This window comes from Budorcas taxicolor, chromosome 1 (genome assembly GCF_023091745.1).
Source record: "Budorcas taxicolor isolate Tak-1 chromosome 1, Takin1.1, whole genome shotgun sequence".
Lineage (NCBI taxonomy): Eukaryota > Metazoa > Chordata > Mammalia > Artiodactyla > Bovidae > Budorcas > Budorcas taxicolor.
This window is the reverse complement of record NC_068910.1, coordinates 43,975,593-43,991,467: the sequence shown is the minus strand read 5'-3', so window position 1 is coordinate 43,991,467 and position 15,875 is coordinate 43,975,593.

Below are 15,875 nucleotides of genomic sequence, written 5' to 3'. Positions count from 1 at the left end.
CGAATGGAAGGGTGCGTTCTGGTGAGGACACGGCGGCAGAGCAGCCACACAGGTTTCCAGTCCTTTCACAAAAGCAAAGCCGCCAGGAGAGTAAAAGAAACCCCCAGGTGGCATTAAAGGAGTTCGTCAGACTCTAGAACGTGAAGGAGCAGGGCCAAACCACTCATAGCCATAACACCAGTGTGGTTTCAGCGCGGGGAGGAGAAAGGCAAGTTTTTCAGGCCCTTTGAGTCAAGTAACCCGAGAATTATGATCAAATACACATCCCTTCTAGATGGAAAACTCAACAAGCCAATATGAGAACTGTCAAACTAGGAGCAGAGTCCCATGCTTTCGTTTAAAAGTGAAAAATGGGGGATGCAAGAAAGTTGCGAATGGAGTCTCTAGCAATGAACAATTCATTATTAAAGTAAAAAATACACTGGATGGGAGTACACAGACATTAGACACTGCTGAAGGAGAGATCAGTGAGTCTGAATTCAGCAATAAAAATTACACAAACTGAAGCACAGAAAGAGAGACAAGACCCCTCCAAAAAAATAACAACAGGTAAGTTACTACAATATTAAGTAGTTTAAAATATGTGTAAGTCTAAAAATCTTTGAGGAAACAGCCAAAATTTTTTTCAAACTGGATTAGAACTATAACCCTACAGATTCTAGGAAGTCAAAGGACCTCACACACACTATAATAAAACTGAAGCTAAAAAAGCAACCAGAGAAAAAAGATACATTACAGATAAAGGAACAAATATAACAATGTCAGATGTGCTGAAAGAAAAAAACCTGTTAGCTTGGAATTCTACACTGAGTGAAAATATCCCTTTTTAAAGGTGAAATTAACTCTTTTTCAAGTAAAAACTGAAACAATGAGTTACCAGAAAAGCTGAAATACAAGAAATGTGAAAGTAGCTTCTTCAGGTAGAAGGAAAACACCACCAGATGAAAATCTGAATCTACACAAAGGAATAAGGAACACCAGAAATAGTGACCATCTGGGTGAGTAGAAGACGTTCTTCCGTTTGTTTAACATCTCTAAAAATACTGACTATCCAAAGTACACTGTGGCGGTTATAGCATATAGAAGTAAAAGGTGTGGAATAGCACAAATAACGGCAATAGGGAAATCAAAGTATTCTGTTTGAAGGATCTTATAGTATAGAAAAGGAATATCCTATCGGTTCAAGGAATGTTGTGGTGAAGCTGTGTTTTAAATCCTAGGTCAACCACTGAATAAAACAAAGAATATAGCTAATAAGTCACCAGTGATTAACATAATACCACAAAAAAATGCTCCAAAAATGGGCATGAAGAGAGAAAAGGAACAAAGAACAGGAGAGTCAAGTAGAAGACAGCTAGTAGGTTTATACCAGACTATACAAGTGATTGCAGTAGGCTAAAGACTCCCAAGTAAAAGGCCCTGGTCAAAAGAGATGATCAGAATAGATTAAAAAAAAACCCAACTACATGCTGTTTATACAAAACCTACTTTAAACATGAATACACAGATTAAAACAATGGAAATGATTTAGAAGCTATCCTATATACATACTAATCAAACGAAAAATGAAGTATCTATATTATAATGACATAAAACTGATTCTAGAATAAAAAATATCCGATAAAGTAGACTTCGGGACAACAAATACTTATAAAGGATTTTAAAAAAAGGACATAATAATAAAATGATCAATTCATCAAGAAGGCAACAGTCCTAAATACGCATGCACCGAAAACAGAGCTTCAAAATATGTGAAACAAAAACTCACAGAACTGAAGAGAAGTCATTTCCAATTCCAGCTGGAGATCTTAACACTCCTCTTTTAGCAACAGAACAAGTAGATCCCTAAAAAAAAAAAGTAAGGTTATGGAATACATACACAAACCTATCAATCAGTTTGACTTATAGCATATTTCACCCAACAACACTTAAAGGCATTCAGGTACATCTGGAACATTCATCAAGATAGACTCATTTCTAGACTCATTTCTGGACACCCAGACATTGTTTAACAAATTTAAAAGAATTAAAAGCATCAAGAACATACTCTTGGACTATAATGGAAATAACCTAGATATCAATAATAGAATATTTGGGAAAATCTTCAAGTATTTGGAAATGTAAGCAATATGTACACACTTAAATAACTCAGGGATCAAAGAAAAAAAATCACAGTAAAAATAGTTATCTATAGAGGAAAGAAGAAACAGAGAGAAGGGGACAGAAATGGAAGGTAATAGTCTCTGCTCTACAATGCAGGAGACCCAAGAGAAGCAGGTTCAATCCCTGGGTCAGGAAGATCTCCTGGAGAAGGAAACAGCCACCCTCCCCAGGATTCTTGCCTGGAGAATCCCGTGGGCTGCAGTCCATGGGGTCACGGAGTCAGACACGGCTGAAGCGACTTGGCGCACATGTACCCTGTCCTATGCATTGACTTTGGAAGCATGTGATGTTTAGTAAATAACAAAGAGGGAAAAATTCCTAAAAACTGAGAGAACAAATGGATGTAATTTTACTCATATATCAAGCCCAATCCATAACCAAGAGAGAAAATAAGTATTGAAGTGTTTTAAACTGTATGTTCCTAATAGGCTGTATTTAGTAGTTTTGTGGTTTGTAGTAATTGCAGTCATCTTGTTTTGAAAGTATTATGTTGAGACCATAATACAGAGCAAGAGAAAAGTAATTTTGTTACTGTAACTAGAAACCAAGATTTTTAAGATAAAAGAAGGGATTTAAGTATACAACTCAAGAACTGAAAACACTGTCACCTTAAGTTTTACTTGGAAATAACACTAACTCATGACCTATTTTTCTCCTAACTATATTTTTTCTCATCTCTGTACTGAAAGGGCCTAGAAGCAATATAACTAATTAGCATCCAGACTGTGGTCTTTTGTAAAATATATATATGTGTGTGTATATATATATACTTGTTTATTTATTTGTGGCTGCCCTGGGCCTTTGTTGCTCCGTGCAGGCTTTCTTTATTTGTGGCTGCCCTGGGCCTTTGTTGCCCTGTGCAGGCTTTCTCCAGTTGTGGTCAGTGGGCTCTAGGGCAAGGGCTCGGGAGTGTGGGGCACAGGCTTAGTTGCTGTGTGGCATGTGGAATCTTTCGGGACCAAGGATCGAACCTGTGTCCCTTGCGTTATCTGAGGTGGATTCTTAACCACTGGACCATCAGGAAAGTCCCAGACTGTGGTCTTTAAAAACTACTTCCCACTAAAAGAAACCAGCATTTCTTAAAGGAATTACAAATTAAGGTCAGAAGCAGGAAGGGCACGCACAAAATGAGCCCAGGATTTCTTAATGGGACAGAAAAAAATGAAAGTGTTAGATGCTCAGTCATAACAAGGAAGCTACAAAAAAAAAATAGGGTTATGTCAAAAGCACACAGCAATCAACTCTTCAAATATGGAAGCATCAAAAATAATAATGAGTATAATTGATTAAAACACATTTTAAAAACTCTTTGAGTGTGTGATAGGGGAAAATTTTTGAAGGTTGCTAGAACAATGAATGACTTTACTTTGAAAATAAAAAGAAAAAAAGACTCATGTATTTTTCTTGCCTTTCCTGTACAAACTGTGTATCACGGTGATAAAATAATTGCTGAAGGAAACAATGCTAGTAAATGTAGAAAGGAACAATAAAAAAAATAATAATCAGGTACAGGCACAGGGCTGGTACAGCCTGAGAGTGTGTTTTATCTGTTAAAGATACATACTGAAGCTTTTAAGGTTGAAATTACATGATTGCCGAGATTTGCTTTTAAAATATTCCCCTAAAAAGAAAAACAGTAAGTGGGATAGAAACATGAAGCAAGATGCTAATACATGTCGAAACTGACGATGGATGCTTGGAGACTCACTGTATTACTCTCTCTGCTTTCTTTCTATGTTAGAAATTTTCCAGAATAAGAAGCTCAAATATATGTGGTGTTAGTTGCTCAGTTGTGTGTGACTGTGACCCCATGGACTGTAGCCCGCCAGGTTCCTTTGTCCGTGGGGATTCTCCAGGTAAGAATACTAGAGTGGGTTGCCATTCCCTTCTCCAGGGAATCTTCCGGATCCAGGGATCAAACCCAGGTCTCCTGCATTGCAGGCAGATTCTTTACCATCTGAGCTACCAGAGTGAGAGACAGTCGTGTCCGACTCTTTGCGACCCCATGGACTGTAGCCTACCAGGCTCCTCTGTCCATGGGATTTTCCAGGCAATAGTACTGGAGTGGATTGCCATTTCCTTCTCCAGGGGATCTTCCCAACCGAGGGATTGAACCTGGGTCTCCCGCGTTGTAGACAGACGCTTTACAGTCTGAGCCACCAGGGAAGCCCTCAAATACATGTGGAGAGAGTTTATCTTCAGTTTAGTCGCTCAGTCGTGTCCAACCCCTTGCGACCCCATGGACTGCAGCACGCCAGGCTTCCCTGTCCATCACCCACTTCTAGAGCCTGCTCAGACTCATGTCCATCACGTTGGTGATGCCATCCAACCATCTCATACTCTGTCGTCCCCCTCTCCTCCCTGCCTTCAATCTTTCCCAGCATCAGAGTCTTTTCAAATGAGTCAATTCTTCCCATCAGAGGGCCAAAGTATCTGAGTTTCAGCTTCAGCATCAGTTAACATTGGCTTAAGTTACACTATTCTCCTCCAAAGGCCTCTGGGGTCCAGATCCGAGTGGGTTCCCACCCCAGTCCCACAGCTGCGGGTATGCAGTGAGGTACTTTCCGGGCACCGTCTCCGCTCCCTCAGTGGTTCTGACGTCCTTCACCACTTCCTTCCTCCCCGACCCAGCCTCAACTCTTCGGGATGTGCTTGGGGTGGTTTCCAACCCACAGACACATCTCTGTTTCCAAAGATAACACAGCAAGAGAGCGTGGGTGTTTGCCTGTGGGTGGTGTGTCTCCCCCCAACCCTGCCCCACCTTCAGGCCGTCTGGGCCCCCAGGCCTGAGCTCAGGTGGCCCCCAGGGGTGAAGGCCTCTGGGTGACAGGCTTACACTCTGCTGGGACTGAAGGAGGGGTTCTAGCCTCCACGGTGGGTGCGCTGGTGGTGAGAAGCTTCCCAGCAGAGGTATTGATACTCGGCCCCTGCAGTACCCTGAGGGGCTCAGCCAGCCCCTCCCGGGCCCACACTGTCCCTAGAGTCTCCACAGGGGTCCAGTGCCCCCCAAAGTCCATCTATATCAGAAGGTCACTGGATGACCACTGGTCTGCTGGCTCCCCAACCCCCATTCTGTCGTGCTCAGAACCTGGTCAGGAGGCCAGCACTGCCACTGAGGGCTGCGTGGCTCTGGGGAGACTGTGGTCTTTAGGGCATTCAATTTTCCTCCTTATAAAAAGAGAGGTGCAGCCTCCCAGGTCTTTAAGGTCCTGTTGGGTCACTCCTCCCCTCAGGAGCCTTCATAGCCTCCCTCCTCCAGATCCAGCCCCAACGCCTTGTCCCAGCAGCTCCCAAACTGTGCTTATCCTCACCCGGCATCTCCTTCGAGGCCTTCCCTTACGATCCATCCCCCACCTCTGCCGCCCTCCTCTGAGCATCCCACCCTCTGACTGGGGCTCCACACAGTCTGCACTCATGCCTGCTTTTCATCTCCGCTTCTGCCCACTGCCTGCCACAGGGCTTCCCTTCAAAGCTCTGCTCCACTGCCAGCGGAGCCCGGTCAGAAGTTAGTTCTTCCTCCAGAACACTACAAGGTCTATGCAGACAATTCACCGAGCCCTCAGGAGTCCTCGCCTGAGCATCCCGTGTCATGAAGGGGTCCGGGGCAGGTATGGAATCCCCCACGTGGTTGACGAATTCTTCATCTGAGAACATCTGACGTAGCAGAGGCTGGCCAGGGTACAAAAAATAGTTGTTTTCTGAATTATACTTGACAGGTTGTAAAGGATTTCACACCATCACCTCAGTTAATCCTGAAATTAATCCTCAGTAAATCCTGACACTCTGAGAGGCAGCCCTGAGCAGGGGGACGCTGAGTGACCTCCCCAAGGCCAGGGTGTGTGTGGTTACCTGGGGCAGCACGAGGCCCCAGCTCTCCTGCCCCCAGGGGCCCCTCTGCTCCCTCTCAGAAGCTGGCTGTGATTGGGAAGACCAGCCCACACATTAGGAAAGGCTGAGCCATCACCACCACCCAGAAGAAAGCACTGGCATTCAGCGCCTGTTGGAGATGGTCCCTGCCCTGCTCTCCTGCAGTTTCTTCATCTGAAAAATGGCCTTCCCTTGGAAAGGCCTGAAAATTCCATAAGCTGGAGTCCTATAGGCTTGAGGCTGTGAGAGCCTGAGCAGAATCCCTTATGGAAAGCAGCAAAGGCCAGGGCAGGACACGCTCCTGAGATCGAGTGATCCTGTCCCTGGAGGAAGGGAACCGCAGACAGGCTGAGGCCACCAAGCAGCAATAGCGGGCAGGACTCAGGGCCGCCCTCCTCCCTCCCACCTAAACTCAGGGCTGAGCATGCCTGGGGACAGGAGGGCAGATGGCCACCCCATGGGGCTGCCCCAGGCCAACCCAGCCATCTCTTAGGGCATCTGACCTCCGCTGCTGATTTCTACCCAGAGGACGTCATGAGCATTTTTAGTTCCCAAGGAATGTTAATCAGCACCCGGAGGCTGGGCTGCCCTGAGATAGGACTGCTGTTTAAAACAAACAGGGGCTTCCCTGGTGGCTCACTGGTAAAGAATCCTCCTGCTGATGGGTTCGATCCCTGGTCTGGGGAGATGCCACATGCTGAGGAGCAGTGGAGCCGTGTGCCACAACTACTGAGCCTGTGCCCGCGAGCCTGTGCTCCTCAACATGAGAGCCCCCACTCGCTGCAACTAGAGAAAAATCCATGCAGCAATGAAGACCCAGCACAGCCGAATAAATGAATCCCAGGCAGGCACTCTGGTGGTTCTCGTCTGCAGGGACCTGTTTTTATGGGTTTATCTCACCCTGACAACTGTCTGCAGGGCCATCTGGACACAGTGTCCTGGGGCCTTGCTGGTTCAGCTTCCTCATCGCTCCTCGAGGCCTGGGACAGAGGACTTGGGGAGCCCCACTGTCAAACATTCCGCCTCTGAGTGAACATTCTTGGCAAACAGCACCCACATCCTTCCACCGCTCCTAGCTGGGGGAGGCAGGCACACAGGGGGCTAAGCTGTCTACTCAGCAATTGCGGCCCCAGGTCTAAGTCGGAGCCCTAGGGCTGACTGCAGGGCTTGGGGCACAGGGATGGAAGGTAGGGCAGAGAGGGGATGGGAGGAGGGGAGGGGAGGCACGTGGTCCGGACTCTCGCCTCCAGGCCCGTGTGTCCCCAGCCAGCTGAGGCCATGCCTGCCCCGGGGACCGTCTGCAGCCTGCAGCTGCTCAGTGCACTCTGGGTGGACTTGGCCAGGGCGGGCTCCAGCTCCTGAGCCTCAAACATCAGGAAGTGCAGGTGAGACATCTCCCCACAAGCCCTGCATTCTGAATGGGGAAACTCCTTCCAGCCCTGCCCTGAGCCGTGTGACCTGGGCAGCGGCTCACACGCTCTGGGCTTCAGCCTTCCCCCAGAGCACAAAGGAGGCCTCTAGGTCTAAACGCGGGCCCGTACCTCACGCTGCTTTTGGACGGACATGGGGGCTCAAGGTCCTAAGGAGAACACCTCCTCTTTCCAGCAGAGAAAGGAATCCAAGAAGCCAGCAGTCACACCAAAGCCCCGAAGCCCTGGGAGGCTGGCTTGGCCCGGAAGTCAGGCAGAAAATGCAGAAGATGAACTGGAAATCCAGGTGGGTCTCTGCAGTTTTATGCCTCTGGCAGTGGAAGGGATAGTGGACTCTGTGCCACTGGGCTCTGGGAGGTCTTTGCCCATCAGCAGGCAAATACCTAAGTAACTTTGCTGCAGCAGGATGAGCTCCAAGCAGAGGGGAATGGAGGTGCCAGCAGACACCAGGCGATCACAAAGGGGAGCTGGCAAACAGACACCAGGAAGAAAGCGCTGCTCAGATTGGAGACGTTTCCCTAGAGCAAACTTTCTGATGGACTCAGGGACCTCTCAGACCTTATCTGACTTTATTTTATGAGGGGCAGAACCCTGGACAGGTGAGCTGGGGGTCCAGCTCTCACCAAACCCCACCTATTGATGAGGATGGAGCCCACCAGGCTTGCTTAGGCTTTGGTGAATTGTGCACGGAGGGCCAAGGAGGACTAGGAGAGAGAGGGCGTGAAGGCATTTTATAAGGGATCCCCACCTGTGTGGGGAAGGTGAGTGCAAGGAGGTGTGCGTGCTTAGAAAACCAGCGAATGGTCCTGACCAGAGTTAAGGTAGAGAAAGACCTCTGTACAGGGGAAGCAGAATCCCCCCGGGCTGCCTGGTCCCCACACCTGTCTCTTTCCGCTGCTTCATCCTCTTGCTTAGCATTTAACCTCTACAACCTCCCGTGAGGTCAGTAAGGCTGGTCTTTTAGAGTAAGGCCCTCGTTTAGAGACAAAGGACAGAGGTTCAGCTGGGAGAGCTCATTGGCCTGAGGGGCCACAGCTTGTGTGGGGCAGAGGTGGAACCCCTGGTCTGGGGGCACTCTGGTCCCCAAGCCCTGTATCCCCATCACCCTCTGGCAGAGAGAGAGTGGGTGGCCCAGTAAGTCTCCTTGGCCTCCCTCCACCGACCCCCAGCCTCTCCCCTGATCCCTGTGAGTCAGGGGTGAAATCCCCAACCCACACCCTCTGACCCTTGCCAGGAGCCTCCTCCCACCACGTGTGAGATCCCACCTGTCACAGTGCCCCTCGACACCAGTCTGCAAATCCTTAGACTAAAATGAGGGAACTTTCCCAGTGCACCAGCCAAGTCCAGCAGGGTAAGAGAAGCCCTAAGCCAGCTCAGATGCAGAAGTTTCTAGTTTCCACAGAGGGAACGGCAGGCACTACTTCAGCTAGAACTGGGAGTCGGCGAGTCGGGGGTGGGACACCCGAGGTGGAGGGGCCAGGGCGCAGCCCGTGACTCTGCCTCTGCTCTCCAGACCCCTCCATTCCTGGGGTCCCATCTCGATCATCACAGGCCCCTCCACTCCCTCCGAGCTTGTTTCCCAAAATGGAGTTTCAGACCTAGAAGCTTTCGAGACCAAGTCCCACCCCCAGGGCACCCAACCGCTACTCACCAGATGAGAACACTGAGGCCAAAGGGGTCTTTTCAAGCCACTTGAAGCCACTCTCCCGTCCAGCGGCCACTGCGCCTGTCAGTTTCCCCTCGTCCGGCTCCAGGGTGCAGTCTAGCCTGGCAGGTCTCCAGTTCGGTGCCCCTACTGCTGTGCAAGGTCTGCTGGGTCATCTGACCACTCGCATCAGCCAGGGGGTGGAGGGAAAATGAGTATGCACTGAAGGGAAGGAAAGAGGGGCTTCAGGTCCCCCCCAGATCAGTGACCTCATCACTCGCTTCGTCTTCATGGTGGCGACGAGGGATGGAGGTATGTTTTAAATAGGGAACCAACACGTAGCTGTTTTATTAGTATCTCTGAGCGTCTCTGCTCATCTGTGAAATGGGAGCCACAGTGGCCCCTACCTGGAGGGTAAGGGCTCGGCCTGAGCCTGACCAGGATGAGGGCTGATGCCAGGCGCGGTGGCAGCGGCCCTGGGGCTCAGAGGGGCTCCAAGGCTGGTGGGTTCCAGTCTGGCGTCTGGCCCTGGCCACCACCTCCTTCTGCAGCCCTGGGCACGTCATACAACCTCTTAGGGGCTTAGCTGTTTCACATGAAAACGCCCCGTCCTGAGTGCAGGGCAGGGGCAGAAGGACCATGGGCTCCTTTTCAGCCCCAAGATCCCTTTGTCTACTCATCCAGAATCTCATTGCCCAACATGGCCAGGAACCCACGTGGGGTAACATGAAGGTAAGCAGTCTCCACTCCCCAGGAGAGAAACAATGATGTGGCCACAAACAGAGCTCCTTCCTCTGCCCACAGCTTTGAGCTTCAAGAAGTCATCTCACAAGCTGCTGAGAAAGGAGGGCTTGTGGGGCACCCTCCCTGCAGAGAGATGGAGCATAGGAAGAACAACCTTGGCTCCGAGCATCCTTCAAGGAAAGCGTCAGCTTCCTGTCCGATTTTCCACAGAACAAGGAAAGGCCTGTGCAGTCGAGAGGAAGACCACCTGGGAAGGGAAGAAGGCGGGGGGCAGACACCATTCCCCAGGCTAGTGCTGCGTCCACCAGGGAGAGCCCTGTCTGCAGATCACCCTGCCGGCATCTCAAACTCTACCACTGGCCATTCAACCTTCTGCCTTCCAAAGCTGCAAGGATGCGGGAAACTCGTTCCAGGGGACCCCACAGCTTTTATCAGTAACCTCCTCAGTGGTAAGGACAGAGGGTACAAGGTAAGCCCTTAAAGATGGTGAGGACAAGCACTGAAGCATATACACTATCGTGTGTAAAATAGGCAGCTAGTGGGATTTGCTGTGTAACACAGGGAGCTCAGCCCGGTGCTCCGTGAGGACCTTGGGGGGGGGGGGCTTCAGAGGGAGGGGATACACATGCTTCAGGCTGATTCACGCTGTTGTACTGCAGGAACCAACACGACATCATAAAGCAATTATCCTTCAATGTAAAATAAAATAAAGATGGTGGGGATAATAAGACCAGGCCCAGGAAGGAAGGTAACCTGGCTGAGGGGTGCCTGCTGGACCCCAGGCCCTTCTCTCTCCCCCTCCTGAGAGCCCAGGGCCTCCACTGGGATGGGGGTGGGAGGGTGAGACCTCTGACAATTCCTGGGCCCTCCTCCTATAGTTCAGTGCCCCCTTTGACGCCGGGATCAAAGCTGTCGGGGGCTTAGTCCCACCAGCACGGCTAGACCCTGGGGAAGTTTCTTCAGGATGTCCTTTGGGAAGAAGCCCGTGCTAAGTCCTTGCCCAGGTCAGGTCAACTCCAAGTTTTCGCTGGAGTCCCAGCGTGAGTCTGCCTATGGGTAACAAAACAGCAGTTTTCTTCCCCACCCTTGCATCTCAAGCTTGACTCCTCTGTCCCAAACACAGTCATCCCTCAGTTCCCACAGGGGATTGGTTAGAGCACTCCCCCCGCCCCGCCCTGCCGCTTTTAGGGGATGGATCCCAGTCACACGGTGCACACTCTGAGGCCAGTGCTCTCCCCATGGCAACACACCACATCCATCACCCCGTGGAAGAAAAGCCGACTGTGACGGCACCAGCAGGACAGTGGACGAAGCAGCGGGGCCTTTTGGTGGGCACTTTTTGGTTTTTTCCAGCTACGCTGTGAGGCACGTGGGATGTTAGTTCCCCAACCAAGGATGGAACCCGTGCCCCCTGCCATGCAAGTGTGGAGTCTTAAACCCTGGACCGCCCCGGAAGCCCCAGACATGGCACTTTGACTTGACCTCACTTTTCAGAAGGCCCGATCGGCAAGTGACCAACCCTGAGACCAGCCACCTCTCCATTCTCCCAGAAGCACTCAGCTGGATTCCAGAATACTTCAAGACCACACCCAGGTCTGAGGGGTATTAGCCCGAGGTGAATCAATGCTCAAACTGGATGCTGAAGGTGCAAAATGTTTACTTCACCAAAGAGGAAGATTTCACTGAAAAACAACCACCCAGCCAGCCAATTCTTGGTCTGTGGTCAATGGAAAGAGAAAAAATGAACATGTAGCAAGGAGGTGTGCATGCTTAGAAAACCAAATTAGAGCCGCACCTACAGCGGAGAAGTTTATTGAGGGGATGTAGGAGCAGAGGAGGGAGAGAGAGGAGGAAGGAAGGGCGAGACAGAGGAAAAGAAGAAGACAGGCAAGGGTCCTTTAAGTACCAGAGCTTCTCAAGTGCAAAGAAAGCTACATCAGCAACCAGTGAGGCCTGTGTGAGCAGGGGAACTTGCGGTGACACCGTCAGAGCCACTGAGCGGACATTCACGGGCAGAACAGATGCTGGGAATGTGAAAGCCTGAGTCTGAAGCTGGACACAATTGGGGCACGAGCAACAGCTAGAGCCACCGCCAGACACGGCTGACCTGACCTCTTCCCCTTCCTCCTGGTCCACTGAGAAGACCCGCACGGCAGACACCGCCTCATGTGGCCAAGGCTGGCCATTGCCTTGGCTCCTCCATCGATCTGGGACACGAGGGTGATGTCCCAAAAGCCTTCCAACCCCAGCTCACGGCTGAAGTGAGCCTTGATCCTTAAGTTCCACCGCTGAATTCCAGTGAAGACCCAGTCTTCCTGGGGGGAATGTCTCTTATGAGTCACGTGCTCTTTGGTGTGAACTGACTCGAGCTAGTGACGAAGGAAGGGTGATCACAGGGGGAGAATCACTGCCCGCCTCAGCATGTGTGCACCCATTAGAAACACACAGGACACCTCTCCGTGGAGCCAGGGTAACGTCCACACTCTGGAGAAACCCTTGTCACAGAGGGCTTCCTGTAGGAGCCAAGTATCTTCTCCAGTGACATTCTGGCCGCCAGGCACTTAAGACACAGCCCCGTAGTGCAAACCACCCATCATGCTTGGTGGGCACCACGATCCCCCACCACCATCCCTCAGCGAGGTGCCATGAGTGGCCCATGGAATGTCATCGTGATCAAGGAACCTCTTAGAAGTGCAGAATCTTGGGCCCCGTCCTTGCCCTAGAAGATCAGGATCTGGGCTTTAACAAGACCCCAGGAGCATATATCATGGCTTAATGCCCACAGGGTCCTATTCAGGCAGCAGAGCCAGGTGGCCCCACCTGACTTAGAACAGGTGTCAACTCTCACATGACTTAGGACAATGCAAAGGACCCTCAAGGAAAGTGAGACTGAATGAAAAGGCTGTCCTGTTTCCTCTTTCACTGACCTTCCTGTCCCAACTCTCTAAGCTGCAGCTCTGCCATCAACTCCATGCCTGTCCACTGGGCAGACCACACAGACACACCCCTTCCATCTCAGGAAAAAACACACACACCCCTTTCATCTCAGGAAACCACACACACCTATTTGGCTGTGTAATGACTTGGCTCACCGAGCTCTTGCCTCTGAAAGCATCTGCCTGTAAGGGATGACCCCAGTTTGAAAGGCATTATCCCCATTAGGGGGGCTTCCCAGGTGGTTCAGCAGCAACGAATCCTCTTGCCAGTGCAGAAGACACAGGAGATGTGGGTTTGGTCCCTGGATTGGGAAGATCCCTGGAGGAGGAAATGACAACCCACTCCAGTATTCTTACCTGGGAAATCCCACAGACAGAGGAGCCTGGCGGGCTTCAGTCCATTGGGTGGCAAAGAGTTATACACAGCACACACACATCCCCACTAGAGGAATCTAAGGTATTGGAAAGCAGGTGAATGATCTGGGTGGAGGAAGCGAAGTCCACCTCCAGTGAGCCAGCTTTTCTCTCTGATGCAGAGACCCACATGTGGGCCTGGAGCTGAGGCACATCCCAGCTCTGAAACCTAGCAGGAGGGCCACCCTGATCATGGCTGGCAATGCCCAGAGCCCTTTTCTCAACATCCAGAGAAGGAGCTAAGGCCCAACCATCATCAAACAGCACAAAAAACCACTTCCTGACCTGGTGAAGCCGCCAGTTGGGGTTCAGGGGAGGATGGGTGCCTGGCTCCGAGGAATGCTGGTCACCTGTTGCTCCCCCACAAAGACAAGGCTCTACACTTTTCTCAGGGGGCACACACAAGCCTTCTCTCCCACTTGCCCAGGTCATTCATTCCAGAAACAGATGTTAAGCACCCACTCGGGATGGGGCTCTCTCAGCTGGCCCAGGTAGCATGGTGGGGTGGAACGCTATGAGCCTCAGACTCAGACCCAAATATGAACACCAGCTGTCTGATCCAGCCCGTGACACTGAACTTCTCAGGCTCCTCCCATGTAAGGCTGAACACAGTATCTCCCTGGAGGATATCTGCACACAGTAGGCACTCAATTATCCTCAGAGCCACCTTTTGCTGCATTCCTGCTGTGCACTAGGCACTGTTCTTAACACGTCTCACATGAATTTAATGTAATTTCAGTTAATTTCCACAACAAACCCACTTAAGAGGAAGAAGACTGAAGTTCAGAGGAATTAGGTGACTTCTTGAGGTCAGGTAGCAAACAGGTTTCTGACTTACCCAGAGCTGTGGCCTTGGGCCTAGGCTGCCCCATGTTCTGTTCTCAACCAATCTCACCCTCTTGCCCTGCTACCTAAGGTAGCCTTTGGTTTCCATTTTTCATTTTCGTTCATAAGACATAGGATCAACTTGGAGTAGGCCAAGGACAATTTCAAATTGACAACTGTAAGAAATAAAAACTGATCGCAGGGAACACAGGGGACATACTTGAGAAAATGCAGCATTTCAAACCTGGTCCCACATCAGCCTTCTCAGACCTTCTCCTGCCCACGTCACTTCCCGACATCACTACCGGCTCTCTGAAGCAGGTATATTTATGCCCTGGGCTGAGCAAGGTATTTACACAGGAAAAATAAAAACAACAAAAAAAATGTCCTTATGAAAAAATTGTTTTATAAATAATACGCCCAGTACATTAGAATGATAGCACGTGTATTTCACTTCTTACACACTTACAGGGGTGTAAGAAATTCCCTTAGGACAGTGTACACAGAGGAGTAGAGACCCATGCTTAGCAACCGCACTTTAGTCTGAATTCACTTCCAAACACTGTTAACAAATGAGCATTTACAGCAAGCAAGAGGGCTGCCTGGCCACTGACCAACAGTTCTGCTGCCGTTCTGGGCACTTTGTTCAAGCACCATACAGTGGACATTTGCCTGGATTTTACAGAAATGAGTGACATAAAAATGAAAGTGCTCGCAGTAAATGATTACTATTGGTCCCAAGCTTAATACACAGAGAAAGATGTAAAACACCAGGAAGGCCAACAGCAGATTTCCAGCCACACAGAGACTATCTCTGTGTCAGGCAGACACAGCTGCCGTGCGCTCAGCTGGGATGGAGTTCGGAGTGAGGAATGTGCTGGAAATACACAAACCAATGACTGTGCGTCCCAGATGAGGCATCAACAGATTCCAAATTCATCGACTGTTCTTGGAACAGAGCCTCCCTTTGGACAGACTTACTTTTGGCTTGAGCACTTTTGTCCAAGGATGCCTTAAGACAGGAGGAAGTTCTGTTTCACTGCATGCAGAGTTTGCCCAGAGGCACCAGAGTTCACAGTCCAGAGCCCACAGTTCAACGGAGTCATCAACAACACCCTTCTTCATTCCATTTTTTCCCCTCCTGTTTCATTGATCAGGAACAAAGAACGTGTCTATTTTTCAAGGCTAAGAAGCAGAAGTGTATCTGGGTGTTCCTGGGCAGTAAAATGAGACTAAATGCTCAGAGGCAGCAGAGATCTGGAGAAGTTACCCAAGCTGCTTCCAGCTGAATTCTGCTGAAGCACAGACATATTCGAGAAGGTCTCCAGACCTCCGGATCCTTAGGGTACAAAGGTAGGAAACAACCAAACCACTGCTAACACTCAGAAATACAAACACACATAGAGACCATGGGAGCTGGCTGAAGATCCATCACTTTATTTTTAGAAAGAGATGCCCAAAGGGGATGAGGGGGCAGAGATACAGAGGCATGCCAGCAACACAGCAGAAACAATCCAGTTGGCCACCCAAAAACTGTAAATGAAACACAGTGCCAACTGGCTTTCACCCGCCCTCACCCCCATCCCGCCTGCCACAGGTCGCATTTCACTGTGTAACAGAAATGAAAATCCTTGATCCTGGAGATGAAAGTAGATAGCACCTGCTGCTTCACCTTGGCAGGGGATCTGTGATGGCTCTGAGACATCCACTGAGTTGTCACTCTTCATCATTGCACGTGGGCCCGGCTGGTTTCCCTCGTTGCTGTCGTGATTTCCAGGCCTTGTCATGAAGGAGACGGCTAAGCAGCAGTTCATTTGGGGAACAATGAAGCACTCTGAAACACTTAGTCCT